Consider the following 22,883-nt stretch of genomic DNA (forward strand, 5'->3'; position numbering starts at 1 on the left):
TTAGGAAGAAACAAAACCTTTTAGGAATTACTAATAACTTAAAGGAAAGGAAATGGTAGTTTCGTAATATATTGAACTTATAGGTGTTTATCCATAAGAGGAGGAGGAAGGATTATTATAAAAGGGGAGAAAGGATATTTAGGAATTCATTCATAACTCATCCATTCTCTCTCTTCACCTCTAAAGGGGTGGATTTGCCGTGGCTTGGACTTGCTTCTCCTTCCCACTTTTCACCAATCAACATTGACTGTCTGCATGAACAACATAAGATGTCCTCAAAATACCTTGACTTCATAGGAACCGTCGAAACTTGCGGAATCTAAAAAAGGTGGTTGTGGGGCCCTCGGAACTCTTCGTCTGCTAAATCGAATGTTACAAGTTTCGATTCCAAGGCGTCCCCTTCCATGAAGTGAATGACTCCATCTCCTGCGACTCCAGGTGAGCACAGTGCGTGGGTGGTTTTTCAGACGTTGCTCCAACCACCACCACCAGATCCAAGTGTATAAACCTGGACCCAACCACGGGTTAGATAGGTTCCATAGTCCCCGGGGAACTTGCCAGGGTAGTGGATTCGAACAACCTTATACTCGTTTTTTTTGGGAAGGTAACCAAATCCACTCATTATATAACCAGCTTCAGCAGATAATTTTGGAAGATTAACGTATTCCCCGGTGAAAGGACTGCATATGTAAACAGGATCATTAATAAGAAATAAATCATTAAAATCATCGTCATGAGGTTGTGGTAAAGAGAGACAGACCAAACCATTGCACGAACCAACCATGACAGGCGCATGGTCTTCCCACATTTGAATAGGAGGAAGATTGATCTTAGGAAGCGTCGTGAATGAGAATGGATCACCTTGATCACTTTCTGCAATATCATCGTAATGTCCATAATAGAGTTGGACAGATCTTTCTTGGTCACTCCTCCACTCGTCCGCAATTGCAAAAAGAAGACCTGCCTTGACCTTGTAGTGAGAAAAGAGGCTCCGCCATGTTTTGCAAACCAATTTAGAATTCAAGACGGACTCTGGAGGAATGTGGCGTAGGATTTTGTATGTGATATCTAAGGGAAGACTCTCCATTGAATGACAAAGCGGAAAATATAGAGCGTAGACTAATACCTTGATAATAAACATATTTATAGGCCTAAACCTTCAATAAATAAACACTTTCCTTATTGAGAACGACTCCTATTTTACCTTCCTCACAATTTGATTCTCAAGTTCGATGCCCCTACTTGGTTTTGGTTTCTTACTTTGTGTCTCTGTCACTAATCTGTTAAAATTTTAATTTTTAATCGTTTTGTCTGTGTCATAAAAAATAAGTTAACGGAAAATAAGAAAAAAAAAATTGATCACAATGAATCTCACAAAATAATAAGTTGGCTATTGACATGCATATCAAGATTAGCCCGATGTTTCATAACACTTAATTTCTTATGTACTTTCAGGAACAAGCTGGATAAAAACTCCCACGGTCCCACCAGAAAAAAGTTTCTGAATGTCAGCACGACAACACATGTGTCAACTAACTACCTACCTTTCTTTCTAAAGCGGGACGTTGATGGCCTTCAACCTGTCTAAAGAAACCTCCCTGCAAGAAAGAAGAAAGCCCAACAGAATAAGAAAGGGTCCAAAATATGAGAGAAAAAGATCATAAGAACGACTGAATTCAAAACAATGTATCACAAAAATCTCAAGACTCATGGTTATGCTTCTAACTTTAGACAGTAAAGAAGGTGAAACGTAACAACTATATCAGAAGGTCAGACAAAGACATCTTAACCACCATGTACGGAAAGGAACCCTAGTCCAGTCACCCCGGATTTCTAACTCCACTGTATTGATAGCTGGTGCTTATTTATTCAACATCTACCAGTTCAGTTTCACTCTCCAATCCGGACATGTACAGAAATCTAATGATAAACTTGCTAAGCAGGAATGCTAAAAGTAACAAATGAAATGGTACAACTAATAATAGATGTAATGATGCTTCAAGAAGCTATTTGAGAATATTAACTTTCCCTCCAGCAGCATCAAAATGAATAGCACGTCTACCATCTTCGTTTTTAGTATTCTCAACGATTGCTGGTATTCCATCTCCAAGTACATGATCTAGTGCTGCTGCAAATTCTGATACCAAATACAAGATCATCAAAAACCCATGAAACCCTTTAAAAAAATCCAAAAAAAAAAAAAATGAAGAAAATGAGTAGTAACTTTACTTTTGAGTCGTTTGAGTTTCCCAACATGAGCAGCATTGAGAAAGACGGTAACTGTAAACAAGAAGAAGCAAACGGATTAAATACTCAACAAAAAAGAAGAGGTGATAGGAATGAAGAGAAGAGACTAAAACAAAACTAGGGTTTGGCACGGACTTGCTGCTGGAATTTGCTCCATCAGTACTGATGAGGAAGGGCTTAAAGTGCGAAGAAGAATAAGAAAGAGGGTTTTAACAAAAGGCGCGCTTTGACAAAGTGAAGCGGTTAGTGTTGGGTCTAATCACGTCACGTCTTGCCATGCCGACGTCTTACGTTGGGTCCCACTCCACTGGGTAGGCCCAACCTCGTCCCAGCACCGCAGAAATCCTTTCACAATCTTGGCCAAAAACACTGCACCGGTCAATACTTTGGCTACTCGTCTTGGGTTGACAAATGTGTGAGTGTTCTTTTTGTTAACTTATAAGCAATACAGTTCTGAGTAGAAAACTTATCGTCCTCCTGATTTCAACTGGATTCTTTGTTCACCATAACTGGTAGCGCCATTGCTTTTTAAATATGTGGAATGGAGGAATGAGATTTTATGGGTTTTACTCTCCATGTTACCCGCTCACCATAATAAGTAGCCATTACTCGCCATTGTTTTACATTTTTTTTTCTTTTGATTAAATCCGCAATTAATCCGCATCCGGTACGTATCATCCGTTGATCCGCGGATGATAAATCCACGGGTGATTGGGCCGGACACGGTTTGATTTTTCAAATACGCAACTTTAACGGATTGGACACGGGTAACCCCTAATCCGCATCCGTCCGTCCGTTGCACACCCCTAATCTTGGTGGGTATTCCATATAGTATGTTTGTTTAGCATGCATAACATGCATATTTATTTCTGATCAACCTATCATATTTTAACTCTTTTCGCGAGTTGTAATTTTCACTCGTAAATAAATTGTCCTGAACAAAACAATGGTCATTCCAGTCTTGCGTCATTCACAAAACAAGGAAAAGGGTTGCTTTTAGAAAGAGAAGCAAAGGAAGTATTGAAATCAGAGAACTCACAACTTATTTATGATTGTATAAATTATTTCTTTTTAATCATAATGATTGTATAAATATTACAAGGTCACTATGGCGAACCGTAGACGTCTGAGTTCAAGAATCGTTGAACGACTAGCTCCCTGACTTATTTATTTAAATATGTTTAATATTGCTATGACTCTCCTAAACACAATGTGTCCTTTATATTAAAATAAACTGTAAAATTACTGGTGTCCTCTTCATATTAGAACTAATGGATTTTGAAAAATTCGAGTTTCTGTATCTTACTCTTCTGTTTTCTGACTGTCTCTCTAAATATCGTTTCGGAGCCGTTTGGAGGTAATCATCGTTTTCATTCATCTGATTAAAGCGAACCATATTAATCGATGGTAACATATGTTTGATTAATATTTCTTGCTAGAATAACTTTTTGAATTGAATTTGATGTTCAAAGAGAAATTTAGTTTTCTTTTCTTCTTTTTTTACCAAATCAGGGGTTTTCCTATATTTGGATGTTTGCTATAATTTATGTCAATTTGGGATTATCAGCTTGAATGCAGCTAATTGACTTGTTCTAGTTTGTAACTGTAAAATTAGGGTTCTAACATGCTATGAGTTTTTTCCCCCAAATCTGTTTTTAATGTCAAGTGTGAACACGTAAATCACGAAGGCATCTATATGTTCACAAACAATGTTCGCACTCTAAGTACCGTCTCAGACTGATAATATGATTGCATTGATTCCTTGTCTCAAAACCCTCGGGTTTATCATAGCCTCATCTAATAACATTGCGAGGGGCGTTTACGCAGGAGAAGATAAAGAAAACGAAGTATAAAAGTAAAACTCAAGGAGCGTTAGGCGAATATAAAGTGCTGAAATGTAAATAAGACAGGGATTTACGTGGTTCAGCACTAAGGCCTACATCCACGGGGTTGTTGTTTCACTATATACTTGATGGTTACAGGGATAGTCGAGCGACTTTGGAGTTTACATAGGTCTGTATATTGTAAAGGACTAACTTACACTCACAATCTTTCTCTCTCCTTCTCTCCCTGATTTTTCCGATCCCCTCACTCTTGGTGGAGAGGGGGTATTTATAGGGTTAGAGTGTGGGACCCATCTCTGAGGGCCGTTGGAACCTTATCTTCTTGTGTTTTGTGTCCATCACGCGGAGGTCTTCGTTCATTACTTGATCACGCAGAGCCATCCTCGTTCGTTCCACGGGTTGATCGACACGTATACTGCTCAGAGTGTTTAATGCGGGTAGTTGAGGCGCCTGCTCGTGTCAGACAAGTGTCTTTTGCCCTTGTCACGTCCATGTCAGTTAACTTTCTCTTCACCGTTGATCTTAGCTTCTTTTGGGGATAAAGTAACTCTTCGGGAGTTATTTGGTGCTCCGCAGTACATCGTGTTCTCGGTGCATGTTTTAACTTCTGCCCTTAGATTTGTTCGGGCAAAGATCCTACGTCGCCGGGATAGGCTTCTTGGCTATGGGCGTGTGTCATCGTGTTTTGATGACTTTGCCTGCATGCTCTCCACTATCTTCCTATATACACGTGTTCGATGATGAAATATGTACACACAATTTGCCCCTTTTATTCGGGATTGAATGTTTAGTGGGAGCATTGAAGAAAAAAGACGTTACATATTCTTTCTCTCTCCTAATAACTTCTCCTAAATACTTGGGCATGTTTTTTATTCGTGCATTAACTGCTCATTTAATGGGCACATTTCCCATTCCTCCATTAATTTCCTTCTCTTTCTTTCGAGTATATTAAGGAGAGAAGAAGAATTAATTTCATTCTCCTTGAAAATTAATTTCATTCTCCCTAAAAATTAATTTCATTCTCCCTGTCAGTCTTCATTCTTTGTTCTTCAACCATTAAATTCTATCTGCCTTAGCATTAATCACGCTCGCTTCTTCTTTGTTTCTGATTTGTTGTCCTCTTCCTGCTGCTGTTTGTGGTGGTAAGGTTTCTTTTCTTTGTTCCTGTTGTTTTAAGCTGTGTTGATTGTAAATTTTCTGTTGTTGATCGTATCGTAGCCTCCTATTTCTGCTGCTGTCGTCCCTTGTTTGTGATGAAAAACCTGTTTTAATGCTTGTATGATAGTTTTCCCCTGTTCTTCGTCTCAAATCGAGGAGGCCATTGTTTTACTTGTATTGATTGGACTTTTGAGTTTAGGGTTTTAGGGTTTTGGGGAATTTCAAGCATGTATGCAAGTTTTAGGGTTTCTGTGCTATGTTGAGATGAACTGCTATTTATGTGGTTTTTTGATCTTTGGTGATGTCCTTGTGTTTGTTTCTAACTTTTTTATGTTGTACCTCTTCGCAGCCATGTCTGACCGTCCGCGGCTTCCTTATCAAACTCCGAGTTCTAGTCTACCGAGATCACCTCCGCGCAGAGAGTCTCAAATGGATCTCCGTGGTATTAGAGTTTCTCCTTCTGGGGCGAAGGCCTCTCCTCCTAGGAAAGAGGGTCCCTCAAAAAATCCTTCCGGGTCTCGAAACGCTACCGATCGTGCGGTTTCTCGTCCTCGTGATGATGTTAGGTGTACGCAGACACCTCCTCGTGCCGTCGCCTTTGATGTTCCTCCTCTGCGTTCTGTGGTGCCCGTGAAGCACCCTCTGCCTCCACCTCCAATACTTTCTTTCAAAGGGAAGAACACCAAAGGTGGTGTCCCGAGAGCTGAATCTTCTAAGAATCCTTCTTTGAAAAGAAGAGCTTCCGAGGCTTTTATTGGTTCATCCGATCCCGCGGAAGAGGATGAGGCTGCCCCGGTGATACGCAGCGTTTCGGTCAGCAAGAAGAAAGTTACGTTCAAGCATATTGACCTTGAAGTCTTCAAGGAAAAGCATGAGCTTCAAGCCTTCGAGGTTCGTTTCTATGCCCCTGAGGATGATATTACTTATGAGCTCATCTCGAAGTATCAGTTTGATGAGTTTCACTTGTTGACTACGGTTGGAGCCTTCGAGGCGGGTCTTATGCTGCCGTTGTACAAGTCTGGTGACTCCTTTTATTACGATGTGCTTGCTGGTCGTGAAGGCTCTTCCACCAATACTCACAGTCGTTCTGTGTCGCAATTATCGGGGAATTATCTCCGTGCACTGAGGGAGTGTTATCTGCGGAGTAAGGGGGAGACGACGATGACGTGTTACGTTCCAAATCCCGCGGAGAGGGAATGGTATACTCCTGAAAACTTCAACAACTCCTTCGGTGATTACGTCAATAGTAGGAACCGTAAACCGTGGAGTGTTAGCCTTCGGAATCTCGCTGCTCCTCGGGGCGAAATTCGTCTGTTAAGTGAGGTGAGCGATGCCAAACTGAAGTATGTTCCAGGCACCGAGGGGTCTAGTCAGCGGAAACTTTTTCCGGCACGTGAGAGGATCAAGCGTGACCATGATTATGAGTGGCACGCTACTGTTATTGAAATTGTTGGTCCTTGGGCGTACGGTTGGATTCCCGGTCCGCGCGGTTGGCGTCCTTCTGAGAGTAGCAGTCCACGTGAATCTCCTACTGCTCGTTATGGAGATTTCTGTCCCTGGTGTTTAAATTTCGAAGGCATGAACTTTCCTTATGCCCTCGACGTCGTTGAAGGAGACGAGGAGGAAGGTTCTGGTGCTATACTTCCACCGAAGAGTGCCACTACTGCCAAGGTATGCAGATTCTGGCCGCGCCTCTCCTCCTTTTAAAAATAAAACTGTTCGAGGAAATAAAATAACTCTTTTTGTGGAACGTGTTGGTTTGCAGGTGTCGAAGAAGAAAAAGATTGGGCCGAAGCAGTCTTCTACCATTGTGACGGGTGAGGCTGAGGTTCATGAAGAAGTTACCAGTCCGGTAAACGAAGAGTTTGCCAAGGATGAGGAGATTTATGATGGGTAAGAACGCACTGATACTTCCCCTCTCAATGTCGAGGAGGAGATTTGTGCGGGTTGTGATGGTGATGAGGGGAGAAATAATGCCGCGGTAGCTGACGGCAGTGTTATCGCTGATATGTCTGTTCCTGCTGGTGATGCTGCGGAAACTCTCCCCACCATTTCTCAAGAGTTCTCTTTTGACAGGATTTATTCCGCAGGGGAACTCTTTGACGATGCTCTCGATTTTCCTGAAGACTTCTCTCTGCTTTCCCCCAATGATGATTGGGATGTGCTCGGGGGTTCTGGTAAGGAAGACGCTGTTGTTCAGGATGGGGGCGCGGATGATCATGATGCGCATGTTGATGCCGAAACTTGTGTTGATGGGGCAATATCAGCAAAGCGGAAGTCCGTGGTTGACTCGCCTTCCCAGGATTTCCCTCATTCGCTGACGTTTGAGGGTGAGGACGCCATAATGGATTGGCTCAAGAAAAAGGGTATGCTTTTTGTCCCTCATCCTGCCCCGGTGGTTGCTGGTGAAAAGGATTCTGATGCGTATGCCCGTCGGATGATGGAACTATCTTCCAAGGCGCGGGTATCTGAGATGTGGGGGAAAAGCTTGAGTGTTCCCGAAGCTACCCTCGTATCGGAGCCTCCTACTTCTGTCGCGGATGTGATGGCCATAGCCGATGGGTACCAATATGATTTTCCTCAGCAGCGTGTCTTGGAGGTAAGTCTTCGTACATATCTCTTCGTGACGATTGAATCCTTCGGTGTAATAATGTTTGTCGTTTTTATGTGTAGATGATGAGGAGTGAGCATTGTAACCATGTGCTGTATCAGTTCTTTAAAGCGAAATCTTTGAAGCTGGAGGCTAAGCTTCGTCACAGAGAAAAGGAATTATCTGCGGCTGAGGTGGAAATAGAAGAACTGGAGAAAAGCCTTAAAGAGAAAGAAAGGCTGGGTGAAGCGGAGGCTGGTCTTCGTTCAGAGCTTGCTGCCGTTCGCGCTGAGTTAGAGCAAACTCGCGGCCAAGTTTCAGCTTTCACAGGTTTGGTTCTTCTTCCTCTTTTACCCTCGCAGTGCGTCGTAATTCCTCTATATTACTTAGTTGTTCTGTCTGAGTCTCCGCACCCTATCTCCAGTGGGTGGCGTCCCCGAGCTGATATGGCTTCAAAACGAAAGGGCACGGCAAAAATCTCGTATCAAAGAGCTGGTCGAGAAAATTAAGAGCGAAGCCAAAAAGTGGGACGCTCGGGCTGAGGGATGGCGCACAAGGCATGTTCAAATGGTTGATATGCAGAATCTGTATAACCATGACCGTACTTTGTTCAATGGTACACTGTTGTGGACACGTGAGAATCTGCGGGAATCCCGTGAGCATACTTCATTGTTGGAGTCTAGGATACATCTTCTGGAAGAGGAATTACGAAAGGCTCGCTCCCTTACTTTTCCGGGAGTTAAGGAGAGCATGCTGTGTCTTACCAGACAAAGGGACGATGCCCGAGCCGAAGTTGGGGCTCTAAGCAAGGCCCTTGCTGCGTCTCGCGCTGAAATATCTCGCCAGGCTGAGTCTGAGAGAAATCTTGAAGTATGTATGTACAGACTTAGCAAAGGGGTATCAGAGATAAACAACGAAGTCAACCACCTTCGTCACATGGATTCGATGAAGCAGGTAGAATTAGATGCCAGTCAATTTACTCTCACCAACCTTCAACTAGATTTATAAGAAATTATCCGCGGAATATGACCATCTTGATGAAGCGCGAGATGCGGTTGTTAATGAGTATGAAGAGGCTTCGGCTTGTGTCGAAGGTATAACACTATTTCATCGAGTGTGATTGTGTCTTTTCTGTGCTAACTCCCTGGTGTTTTCTTTTTCAGAGCTCGAGGGACAACTCCGCGTTGCAAATGAAAAATTTGAAAAGGCTCAATCTTCCTTAGCGCAGCAGGAAGAACAGACTAATCATTTTAAGAGTTTGGCAACATCCCGCGAGGAGGCCGTTGGTGCTGCTTCTAAAGAAGTGAATCGTTTATCTTCGTTGTTATCCCATGCCCAACAGCGGACGACAGTTATTATGCATAAGGCTCGGTGTCAATTGGCTGAGGAGACAAACAAGATGCTGGAGAATATTGAGCTTGGCCTTAAGGCCGAGCATGGTCTTAGAGCTATCCGCGTCGTCCAATACCTGCTTCCTTGCCTGGCTCCTCGGGACCCTCATCTGGTGGGAGCGTCCCTTCAACTCTTCGGAACAACCCTGCTGATGGGGCGGCATCATCTAAGTAGAGACCGCGACATCATTATCCTTCCGCTAGTATTTTGCTAGTCTTTTGTAAAAAGAATATTTTTGATGTGTATTCCTTGTATTGGCCTTGCCGCTTTTTGTAACCAACCTTTATGAAATGGATCATTTTTTTGATATATCTGCAATATCAGTTTGTTGTTTATTTTAAGCATTGTGATGAAGGATGCTAAAAACAAAAGAAGAGTTTTTTAAGTGTTTGGGTGCGATACCGAAGGGAGGTACCTTCGTGATCGTCTTGAGACCTGTCACCCCGCTGGCGAAGACTTGGCCAGAGGATTCCCAGACGGTGGGGGCCGAGGCAACGTTCTAGGATATGGGGTTAAAATATTTACATACACCCATTCCGTCGACCCGTTTCCTTAAGATTGGTTGGGTATCTCTTTCTGCTGGGTGCCTTCCCCCTGGTCTTACACTTATGGACACTGATGGGGGATCCCTAAGAGATTGTAGATTAACTACTTTCCCCAATATCGTTGATAGGTTTTCTTTACTTGAATTTTAGAAAGCTTGTTTGATTGATAGGTTTAGGCCTGCAATTCCTCGTCCAGAGATAGAAACATGTAGAGCGGTCACGCTGCCTTCTTCTTCTGGTCTTCTTCACGCAGATGCAAAGATGCGTTGCTCCTATAGGTAATATAGTTTAAGCCACTTAGCATTACAAGGATGCCGGAGAACCTCGCCTTTCATATTGCGAAGGTAGTAGGAACCGTTTCCCGCAATGTCGTGTATTATAAAAGGTCCTCCCCACGTAGGTGCTAATTTTCCCCATATATTTTCTCGTTGATACTGTGGGATTGTTCTCAACACATACTTCCCCTCTACAAAATTTCTAAGCTTTACCTTTTTGTTGTACTCCCTTGCTAGTCTTCGTTGATAATTTTCCATATTCTGCAATGCTGCTTCCCTTCTTCCTTCTAGATTGTCCAATCTCTCTAACATCATGTCTGTTGTGAGATTTTTCTCCCATGCTTCGGTATTTGTGGTTGGCATGAGGATCTCTGTTGGGATGACTACTTCAGCTCCATAAGTGAGGAGAAACGGGGATTCCCCAGTGGCAGATCTTCTTGTTGTTCTGTATGCCCATAACACATTATGCAACTGTTCAAACCATCGCCCCTTATGTTCGTCTAATTGTTTTTTGAGGATAAGGGAGAGGGTCTTGTTAGTGGCTTCCGCCTGTCCATTGCTTTAAGGGTATATGGGGGTGGATTTGTTCTTCCATATCTTGAAAGTATCGAAGAGCATGTCTATGTTTTCCCCCTGTAATTGCTTACCATTATCGGACACGATTTCTGCTGGTATGCCGAACCTGCAAATGATGTTCTGGAATATGAAAGTAAACACATCCACGTCTCTGATCCTGGCTAAGGCTTTAGCTTCTACCCATTTACTGAAGTAGTCCGTGGCTACTACCAAAAATCGTCTTTTCCCTGACCCTTCGACGAAAGGCCCGAAGATATCTATGCCCCATTTTGCAAATGGCCACGGGCTATCTACAAAATCGTTATGGATGTCTTCTCCTACCTGGTCTTCGATATTTTCTTCCACTGTATCTTGATTGGTAGCGAAGGAGAATTGAGATGCAATCGAAGGCTCGTATACCCTTGTTATTTTAATAGCTTCGACGCTTTTATCCTTTAGCATGGATGATATATATGTTAGGGCATCCGCGTGCCTGAGATCCATTCTGCATAAGTGCTGGAACTTGATGTTCGGAATTTGTGATGCCAATGTTTGGACCAAGGCCATGTAAGCTGAGAGGGTGTCATCGTACACATTGTACTCGAGCCCTATTTGCCGTATGACAAGCTACGAATCACTTGTCAGTCTTACATCGGTTACCCCCATTTCTATTATTACACGGAGGGCATGTACGACTGCCTCGTATTCGACGATGTTGTTGGTATGCTCTTTGAATTCTAACCTGAGTGCCTGTACAATCCTTTCTCCGGTTGGGGTGGTGATGACAATGCCTATTCCTTCTCCTTACTTATTTTTGGAATCGTCGACGAAGACTTCCCATTGTCTTTGACTCGCGGGTTCGAGGATATCCATTGGATCCTTGCTTTCTTCCTCGGCTTCTAGTATTCCCTTAATCTCTTCGTCGTTGTCCAGGGGGAGGTCTGCTAAGAAATCCTCCAAAACTTGGGATTTTCGAGAATGTTGAATTTCATGAATGATATTGAATTGGTCCAGGTGGGTGTTCCACTTGGCTATTCTGCCCACTTTTCCCGCGCTTTTGAGAACTGCTTCCAGTGGTGCTTTGCATGGGACCCGGACGAAGTGAGTTAGGAAGTAGGTTCTCAGCTTTTGAGTAGCCCATACCAATGCTAGGATAAGCTGTTCGATCTTTGTGTAGTTCCTTTCCGCAGAATTGAGGGTCTTACTGACGTAATAGATAGGCTGTTCTATCTTCGTATTGGTTTTGACCAACACTGCGCTGGCTGCGTCTTCTGTTGCTGCTATGTACAATGCCAAAACCTCATCAGGATCCGACTTTTGCAGGATCGGAATTGAAGCTAGGTGTTCTTTGATTTTTTGGAAGGCTTCTTCGCATTCTGCGGTCCATTCAAACTTGTTCCCTTTTTTGAGAATATTGAAGAAATATTTGCATTTGTCCGAGGATCGGGCAATAAATATGCCCAAGGCTGCGATGGACCCATTGAGTTTCTGCACTTCTTTTAAATTCTTCGGGGATGGCATTTCTACTATGGCCTGAATCTTTACTGGGTCTACCTCAATGCCCCTTTTTGTTACCAGATACCCGAGGAATTTCCCCGAGGTGACGCCGAAAGTACATTTCTCTGGATTCACTTTCATGTGATGTTTTCTCATTGCTTCGAAGATATCTCTCAGATCCTGGTGGTGATCTTTGTGCAGCTTACTTTTGACGAGCATATCGTCAACGTAGACTTCTAAGGTACTACCAATCCATGGCCTGAAGATAGCATCGACCATTCTTTGGTATGTTTCCCGTGCGTTTCGAAGTCCGAAGGGCATTCTAGTGTAGCAATAAAGGCCATGTAGGGTGTAGAACGTTGTGTGTGGCTGATCTTCTTCTGTCAGGGCTACTTGGTTGTAGCCAGAATGTCCATCCATGAATGACAGTTCTTCATATCCTTCTACTGCTTCGACCAGTTGATCTATGCTTGGCAGGGTATAGCTGTCCTTTGGACATGCCTTGTTGAGGTTAGTAAAATCGATGCATATTCTAACCCCTCCATTTTTCTTAGGAACGACGACCATGTTAGAGATCCATGTAGGGTACTTGACTTCCTTGATAAATCCCGCGTCTAGTAGTTTCCGAAGTTCTTTTTCCACTGCCTTATGATACTCCGGTGCAACTTTTCTAATTTTCTGCCTGAACGGGGGTGTGCCTGGTATGATACGTAGCTCGTGTTGGATTACTTTCGGGTCAATCCCCGGCATATCTCCTAGCTTCCAGGCAAATACATCCGCATATTCTTTAAGTAATTTGGTTAGAGAATCTTCTCTTCTTTCGTCCACTATGGTCCCTACTTTGATCATCTTCGGGTTTTCTTCCGTTCCTATGTTGATTTCTTTTACGGGCTCTACTGGCGTGAACACCGGCTTCGGGTCCCCGAGGACTGGGGCGTCCTTTTATTGCTATTTGGTATGTTTCTGTCCTTCGTTGGATGTTGAAGTACTTGTCTCTGTGCTTAGTACATTATCATCTTTTGTCAAGAACTTTCATGTAGTTTCGTTGAGGAACAGGTCTATGGCCTTCTCTTTCGCGGCTTCTTTATTTTTAATTCTTCGGGTTTTTCGCTGCTCTTCTTGTTCGTTGTTGATACGATCCTGAGTGGCTTGGCACTCTCTTGCAGAGACCCGATCTCCCTTGATTTCCATTACTCCCTCAGGTGTTGGGAATCTGAGATATTGGTAGTACGTTTCCGCCACTACCTTGAGTTTATGTAACCATTTTCGTCCAATAATGGCGTTGTAGGGGGATGGGGCGTCCACCACGCTGAATCGTGTTTCTAACTTCATGGGTCCAGCGTCAACTTGCAACACGATGTCTTCCAATGGCTTTGTGGGTGCTCCATTGAATCCGTAGATGGTGTGATAAGAGGTCATTAGATGTTCTTCATGGAGCTTCATTCGTTTGAATGCGTCGTAGAATAGAACGTTCACTGAGCTTCCCCCGTCTATGAGGATTTTTTTAAGGTTACATCCAGCCACTGGTAGTGTGAGGACCAGGGGGTTGTTATGGTCTTCCATATCTTCTTCGATATCTTCAGCATCGAAAATAATAGGTGAGTCCATCCACTCTTCGTGCTCGTCCACCTCTATCCCATCGATCTTATACAATTCGCAGCGGTCTTCGAACTGCTTCCGTAACCTCTTTCCTATCTGTGTTGTAAGTGAGGGCCCTGCGGCTTCAGAACACGAGATGGTGTTGATTGTGCGGTTCCCTTCTGGAAGTTGGACTGGCTTGGTTCGTTTGGATCTATCCTCGGCGACATCCTTTCGTACGTAATGTTTGAGCTCGCCAGCATCGATTAATTTTTGGATCATTATTTTGAGGTTTTTACATTTTTCGGTCTGGTGTCCGTTGAAGCAGTGATATTCACAGTAATCTTTAGACTTCTCGGTTCTCGGGGGCTGTTTTCCCTTAGACCATGGCCACTCCAGGTTTTCCCTTCCTTTGATCTCTCGCAGGATCCGAGTATAGCTAGCGTTGAGCTTCGTGTAAACTTGATCTTCGAATTTTCGATCGCCTGTTCGTCGTTCATCCCTTCGTTCCTTCCTGTCTTCGTGAGGCCGCTCCACTGAACAATTCCTTTTGGCCCCATTGGTTTGTTCTGCTGAATTGGTACGGTGAGACCTCTGCGTGTACGCCCTCGGGTTTTCATGCTGGATTTCTTCAAGACGAGCGTGCTTTTCAATAATTATTCGAAGATCTCCCTCTGTCTTAGGCACGCTTCCATGGATCTCAACAAATAGTGGACTCATTCGGTCTAATCCCCACTTGTAGCAGTTGATACTTACCACTGAGTCCACACTTCCTATGGCCTGGCAGATCTTGTGCCATCTGTTAGTGTATTCCCTCGTGGTTTCCTTGTAGCCAATTTCCAGTGAAAAGAGCTTATCCATTCCGGTGTTAACAGTCTTGTTGTACATGTAAGTTCTTAAGAACTTTTTTGCGAGTTGGTCGTAGGAGTGGATGGAGTCTGGCGGCAAATTATCAAACCAAGACAATGCCGATCCCTTCAGGCTTGAGGGGAAGTATCTACAGAGTACGGCGTCGTTCTGACTCCATCTAGCTAAGACACGGTTATAATACCGAATATGTGCAAAGGGATCACTGGATCCGTCATAGCATTCGAACGTCGGGACAGGGCATTTCAGCGGAATAGGGGCGTTGGCCAGGCGATGAGTTAGGGGCGTGGAGTTAGCCTCTCTCATGACCTCTTCTAACCTTCCCCCGCCTTGTCTACTTTTTAATTGCCTGATCTCGGCCATCATTTCATCACGTAGCTCTTCCATCGCGCGGTGATGCCCTACGCTCTTCTGCTCGTGATAGTCTGACTCTCCGTCATTGTAATCTGGGTCAGATGCGCTACTTCCCCTAGCTGTGTCTCCATTAGATGATACGATGACTCTTTGGTCTCGATTTGGTTCTGGTGCCTTTGAATTTGCCTCATCAAGTTGCTGGCTGGTCTTCGTTCTTAGGGAAATCCGGTCTTTTAAATCTTGGTTTTCTCTGGCCAGCAGAACTACAACATCTGCGTAAACCTGCTGGCTTTTCTTCAATTCTTCAAGCTCGGCCATCAGTCGATGTGATTGGTTTGACCCCTGATTGGGAGTCCCCGCTCGTGCTACTACGGTCATGGTGCCTCCTTCTTCTATGGTTTGTACTAAAGGTGGTGGAGGTTCAGCTTCGATTGTTGGCAATTCCAAATCGGGAGGAGTGACCACCGCCACAGTTTGATTATGTTCGTTTGTTGGTGGCATTCCGAAGGTTGGCGGGTGCGCGGGTTGATGTGTTCAGGATTCATCCACCCTTTCTTTTGGTTGGTGAGATTGATTCGTAACAAGAGTTTTGCTGGCTTCCGCAGCCTTTGGGGCTGCCGCTGCCGTACTGTACTTCGTTGCCGCTGCTCTGAGGGCCGCGGCTGCAACGGAGTTAGCGTTCATAGGCGAAGTGATTTCCGCAATGTCCTGTCTATGACTAGTTATTTTGGCTTTGTCTCCTTTCTGCTTGCTCCGGGTGATGATCGGGGTTGTCCTTGGTGCTTCCTTTGACGAGGCTTTGGATTTTCCTGCTTCCTGCATCTTTTCAATCGTGCTGTCGTTTTCTTTCTGCACAAGGGAATTTCAAACAGCGAGAAACAGAAATGTTTGTGTGGATCGGGTTAGTTTACGAAATTCATTACTCCAAGAAAAAAAACTGCCCGAGGGCCACCGAGAACTTTTAAAAATACGGGTTCATTGAAGGTATGTGGATACGTGAAAGGATCCCTTTGAAAATGCACGTAGATCTTTTTGGAAATTTTCAAAAACCCATCGGAAAGACAAGTCTAGACGAGATCTAAAAAATGTAAATCCATGGATCTAAGCAATAAATCTTTTAACTAGTTTGAATGGCTTCGACAGATACTGCCAGAGCTAACGAAGTAGAGCAATCATATGATAATTTAATATGAAATCACAGGATAAGATAAATCTTTTACCGGGACGAAGTCCCTGTTTCTAGCGCCAAATTGTGAACACGTAAATCACGAAGGCATCTATATGTTCACAAACAATGTTCGCACTCTAGGTACCGTCTCACACTGATAATACGATTGCATTGATTCCTTGGCTCAAAACCCTCGGGTTTATCATAGCCTCATCTAATAACATTGCGAGGGGCGTTTACGCAGGGGAAGATAAAGAAAACGAAGTATAAAAGTAAAACTCAAGGAGCGTTAGGCGAATATAAAGTGCTGAAATGTAAATAAGACAGGGATTTACGTGGTTCAGCACTAAGGCCTACATCCACGGGGTTGTTGTTTCACTATATACTTGATGGTTACAGGGATAGTCGAGCGACTTTGGAGTTTACATAGGTCTGTATATTGTAAACGACTAACTTACACTCACAATCTTTCTCTCTCCTTCTCTCCCTGATTTTTCCGATCCCCTCACTCTTGGTGGAGAGGGGGTATCTATAGGGTTAGAGTGTGGGACCCATCTCTGAGGGCCGTTGGAACCTTATCTTCTTGTGTTTTGTGTCCATCACGCGGAGGTCTTCGTTCATTACTTGATCACGCAGAGCCATCCTCGTTCGTTCCATGAGTTGATCGACACGTATACTACTCAGAGTGTTTAATGCGGGTAGTTGAGGCGCCTGCTCGTGTCAGACAAGTGTCTTTTGCCCCTGTCACGTCCATGTCAGTTAACTTTCTCTTCACCGTTGATCTTAGCTTCTTTTGAGGAGGAGATAAAGTAACTCTTCGGGAGTTATTTGGTGCTCCGCAGTACATCGTGTTTTCGGTGCATCTTTTAACTTCTGCCCTTAGATTTGTTTGGGCAAAGATCCTACGTCGCCGGGATAGGCTTCTTGGCTATGGGCGTGTGCCATCGTGTTTTGATGACTTTGCCTGCATGCTCTCCACGTATCTTCCTATATACACGTGTTCGATGATGAAATATGTACACACATCAAGAGTTCAAATTAATGAATGAATGGGTTTCCCCAAATCTTTTCTTAATGGATTTGTTTCAGGTAATCAGTATTTTGTTGTTGAAATTTGAGACAGTAATCATCCATTTATTTTCCTGTCGAAACATGGTTTTAATTTGGTTTTGATTAGGTGAATTCACAGAGCCCGGTCAAATTTTTTTATTTGATTTATTAACTGGTGTCTATATCTTCAAACTTTTGAATTTTTGAATTTCATCAACTGGAACAATTTTTAGAGGTAACTTGTAAAAGATCTTGCAACGGGTACAAAATCCAAATTTGCACTATACTTGATCAACCTCAAACTTGGTACGTATTGAGGTCTCTCATACTTAACATATTGAAGTTGTTAAAGAAAGGGAAGATAAGGCTTCGTGATTTGAAACAGTGTATCGGTTATGGCCATGGTCGGAAGCTGTAGGCAGTTTCTGAACATGATACATGAACAAGGACCACAATAGTGGCTGTAAAAAGCCTTGGTGATTTGAAACAGTCTGGGGTATTTGGACATTTTAACGCCTAGTTAACTCAGTCAACTCGAGCGGATTGCACTAACGACAGTTAAGCGTTTTATTGAACAAACAGGATGGAAAAGTGAAACTGAGTGTATTTTAGCAATTATGAAAATAACGGGTGTACTTTAATAATTACAGGGTGTATTTTATCAAAATCCTCTTTTAATATCTGATCAAGATGTTTTATACAAGATAACGATGCTCTAAAATTCTTTATATTCGTTTAAAATAACGTATTCCAAGATTTTGATTTGAAAGAAAACTGACAAGGAAATTTATTCCCTTTTTAGTTACAACTAACTATGTTGCCTTCTATTCTTCTCTGTTATAATTATAAAATGATTGTCTGTTGAGTTCCATTAGAAGTAATTGACAGACGATTATACTCTGAATTTATATATATATATAAAATATAATCTCGATCATGTTGATACATTAATTTCTTGGCCAATATTCCAGATATCACAAGTTCATGATGATCGTGTAACTCTATAACCAACTACCAGAAACATATCCAGGATGGTTAAAGTTGTCGTGTAAATACTCTATTTGGGAGTGTGCATGGTGGATGTAGTTATTCAGGTGTTATTCGTTGAGCAACACTTTCATATTGTCAATTACCATTCAGTAAAATTATACTCCCTTGGTTTCTGGAAAAAAATATTTTCACTATTTTAATTTTACCTATTTTTAAGGTTAAAATAAAAAAGTGAAAGTATCTCTTTTTCAAAAATAAAAACAGCATTACATACAAAAACAATGAAAACTCCACTCAATGAAAACAAACGAAAGAAAGAGAAAAAAAGAAGAAGACGCATTTAACGAAACACCATGATTGTTGCAATCGTCTGTTTTTCTGAATAATTACAGCATTTAAACAATAAAATTTCTTACAACAGAAAGTAAACGTACCAGTTGACAACTTGACGAGGATAGATGAACTAACCAAGAATATATGGAACATAAAAAGCCTACTGTCACTCACTTATCAATATTAACTGATATGAATCCATCTTCCCAAACTAGGAATCCCATTATGTACCACAAAAAGAAGATAATAGCCGGGTGGTGCAATATTAGGAGTGGCCGGAGCAAAACAGTCAATGACGTAGCTTTTTCTGGAGACTTGACGTACTTGATTGATTCCCAAGACCATCATCCTTTGGTTCATGGAGAAAGAATGTGTGTTGAATGATGGTGCAACCATGGTCACATAAACGTTCCCCAAGTCTACGTTCTTTTTCGAAGTAAAACCAATCGAAACTGGTTGTTTGTAAGATATTTGAGTTTCAGGTTTCGCCCAACTAATTTGTGGCCGAGGACCGCTGCTTAAATATGGTGGCGAGAAAATCTCAACACTCAATTCAGTAGGGAACTGCTCGGTGAAGTTGTAATTCTTATTCGGGTTGCTCCCCGCAACTAATACTCTACCATCAGTAATCAAGACAGCAGTTGAATGATACATTCGAGGAATCTTCGATGGCTCCATTATCTCAAATTTACGCAATTTTGGGTGGTAAAGTACCGGGTTTAGAACCGGTTCCCTAGCTAAATACCAACCGGCCGTGCCTTTTTTCGCGCCATTTATAATTAAGACATCTCCTGATGGTAACAAGATCATATCACCCATGACTCTTTCGATCGGCATTTGTTCTATTTCCCATTTTGGTTGTTTTGCCGTGATCATTAAACGTCCGCATGATTTGGCAGCTGGTAAAAATGTTCCCTTGATCGCAGAAATATATGAATTTGGTGGTGCCCCTCCACAGATCAAGACTTCAGCTTCTGGTGCACCAATAGTGCTTTTGCTTGAACCAAGTTTTAGAGGTAGCAATACAGATGAGCCAGTACTTGGATAATTGCGTGAGACTCCACCTGGCATGACTGGATAATCATTCCTGACGACTCGATTGTTTTTATAATCAAACAAAATCGATTTGGTATTAGCGAAAATGAAGAGGTTTCCATCAGGTGAGAGATGAGTAAATGGGTATAGGTTGTTCTCTACGGCATCTCTGGTTTCTTTCAGAAATGGAAGTGCAAAGACTTTAAAATCCAATTTCGATGAGCTCTTAGGGATGAACTCGTACCTCAACTGACCTCTACCACCAACGACAATGAATTTCCCATTTGGCAAAATTTGATTAGACGCGTACCATCGAGGAACAACTAGTCCTTTCCGATCTTCCTTCCAGTCGCAGCTAGCGCAGGGCCGAAAAGTTCGTACAGCACGTTCACCATCGTTGGATCCACCGCTTTGAATTAGCATGCCATCTGGTGCTAATGCACCCGATGATCACCAAGTATCGGTAAGGACAGTAAGTGGACGGACATTGCGGTTCACAAGGTTTAATTCGACCGAGTGAGCAGAACAATCAATTCGACCATCAGCAAGTTTCCTACATCTTTCTTTAGGCAGTGTAATTTTTGACTGACCAAAATCGGTTCTGTCGAACATAATAACTCGATCATTTGGCAACAATTGAGTATGCATTGCTGAAATTCCAACACTTTTCTTCAGTAGTTTCCAGTTACCTTTAGTAGCTGTTTCGCCTAGGTTGAAGAGAGAAAAGATTAAAGCTGAGAAAACTATAGCACATTTTGCTTCCATGATTATATTTTTTGAAGAACTCAAACACTCTTTTTGTATATATGTTTTGGGGTGACTATCTGAGTATTTATATATGTTCCAAGACAACGTAAGCTGCTTATGAATGTCAAGGTTGATTACCTCAGAGATACTTCCACCAACCATATCACTTATAATATTAATTGTTTCTAATCATTTTTTTGGTTTATCTTCTTAACTAACATCAATTTCGTTCTTTTTTCATTCCCATGCAGCTTCTCAAGGTTAAGTTACAGCTATGTTTGCTGGTCTAAATTGAAGCATTTTGGTTCTTGGCTAATTAATAACTAATAGCATACGAATATAATTTATGATAATATTCTCTTGAGAGAGCATATATCTTTCTATCTGGTAAGCAGAATTAGTGTACCTTTAATTATTTGCATGTATTGACTTTTTTATATTGTTATTCATTGTATTTAGAGTTGATATGTGAATCAGTCAGAAACATTAAGAATGTATAATTTGTTTTCCTATATTGTTCTTTTTTTTTAAGGTAAGAGCAGAAACATGCATCGAATACATATATTGCTGTTAGAAATAATTCACTTCTTGCGCAGAAACCCATCCTAATTCCCATAAACCCGGTGTTAAAGAATGAATGTATTGCTGTGATTAGGATACGATTTCTACAAGAGAACCTTGGAAGATTTTCTGTATTAATAACTCACTCTGTATCTCTTAATGTGCAAGGTCAACTTTGATGGTACTAATTAAAATAATTAACATCCCCTATGCTTATAGAATATTCCTATCTATCCTTCGATAATATTGTTCATTTCATACTGATCTAAGATGAGATTAATAACAACTTATTCTTTATTTTTTTCGTTGATATAGTACTTATGTTCATGTTTAATAAAGGCCGTCTCAAACATTTTGATATCCCTTTTCTGCTTACAGTGTAAAGAAAATATTATATATGTTGACTGTTGAAGGTTTATTGCAATTAACCTGCGGAGTTGTTTGTACCCTACTCCTTCCGTCTCCGAAAAATCGGAAAGTTTACACACAAACCTGCCTATCTTTTAAAGACTAAGGGAGTAATATTTTGATTTTTGTTAAAGGGAGAGCAAGATGTGATCTGAGGAGCGCAAAAATCATAATCGACTCAATAAGTAGGATCAACTCAATAAACTTTTCTAGTATGGTCTAAAATATCCTATTAATCACACAAATTATTGGCACATGTTAAAGAAAACATTTTTTTTCTTATCGGCTTCTTGCGTGAAAAAATCCCTAACTCAATAAATAGTTGTGTGCGTTGATCGCTGGAAGAACTTTTCGAGAGTTTTTTACAAAATGGTAGGCTAAATTTGGAGCAACTATAATACGGACATTATCTGAGTAAAAGGAAGTTTTAATTCTTCGCTGATTATACTAATGGACATATGTTAATTGGAAATGTGGGAACTGACAGATGATCGTTATTGGAAATGCCCAATTGTCAAATGACGACATCTATGATGTCTCTGAATTGGGAGCTTTGATTTTAGACAAATATATTATAAAAGAATCCTTTATCATTTAGAATTGGATATGAAGCTCAATCTGCAACAAGCTGGTGGTGCAAAGTCAATCTGTAATCAAAATTTTCTGAATTAGTTGAACATAAAATAACATAATTGTATTTTCCCTTTTCGGTGTTTGTTTGGTCAGTAAGAAAGCAGATGTTTCCAAAACTTAATTTAAGTTTTCTAGGGTTCATAACTCATTATGGAAGAAGAAGACAATAAAGGGAGTTTTAGTTTTTTTTGGACATGTGCGAGAAACATGGGCGGCTAGGAAGGATAATTTTGACGGAGTTAAGAAAAAACGTAGGATTGAACCTAGTTAGCGAGTTGATTAACCTCTTTGCACTCCTTAAATCCATTTTTGTCCTCCCTCTAACAAAAATCAATATTTTACATAGAAAATGGGCTTATTCGGGCCTAATATGCCCCTTTTATTAGGAATGATTTTTTAGGGACCATGGTTTTTTTGAGGGGACCATGGTTTTATTAGGCCACCTTCCCTATAGTGATAAAGGGTGTCCTAAAACGCTGAAATTATTAACCTACCCTTAACCTAATTTAATTTAAAACCAACCTAATAACCACCTATATATATATATATATATATATATATATATATAACCACCACCTCCTCCCACCACCACCGGCCACCACCGCCGATTTAAGAAATGTAACAACATCAATGCAATCACAATTAAGTTCGGTTATATAATAATTTTATCGATTATAAAAGACGCCAGCCGCAACCTGATTCTGCCATGGGACCACTCCGGGGGTATTTTCCAACAAATCCTTCGCTTTAATTTTATTTTGATTGCTTCAATCGAATAGAAATCATCAAAATAGGGTTTTAATAGGAGTTACATAGCCATGTTCGGTTAGGTCGATTTTCCAAAAAACCCTAGTTTACTAACCGAACTTCTTGAAAATGAAGAACACGATGAACAGTTTGGTTCTATTGGATTTAAAACTAAGTCACCGAACTCTCTGTTCGGTTGTTTCCGCAAAAAAAAAATTAAAATTACAAAGTAACCGAACTCCACCCTAGAACCGAAAAAAAAAACAAATCCAGTCTAACCGAACTGTGTTGTTGTGGCCACTATGTTGA

The 22,883-nt window shown here is 41.7% G+C and overlaps 1 pseudogene; it reads right to left on the bottom strand.

Moving 5' to 3' along the window:
* Positions 1–18,626: 18,626 nt before the first annotated feature.
* LOC113335230 lies at positions 18,627–20,243 on the bottom strand (annotated as a pseudogene).
* Positions 20,244–22,883: the final 2,640 nt, after the last annotated feature.

The sequence above is a fragment of the Papaver somniferum genome, unplaced genomic scaffold (assembly GCF_003573695.1).
Source record: "Papaver somniferum cultivar HN1 unplaced genomic scaffold, ASM357369v1 unplaced-scaffold_139, whole genome shotgun sequence".
NCBI classification, from domain to species: Eukaryota; Viridiplantae; Streptophyta; class Magnoliopsida; order Ranunculales; family Papaveraceae; genus Papaver; species Papaver somniferum.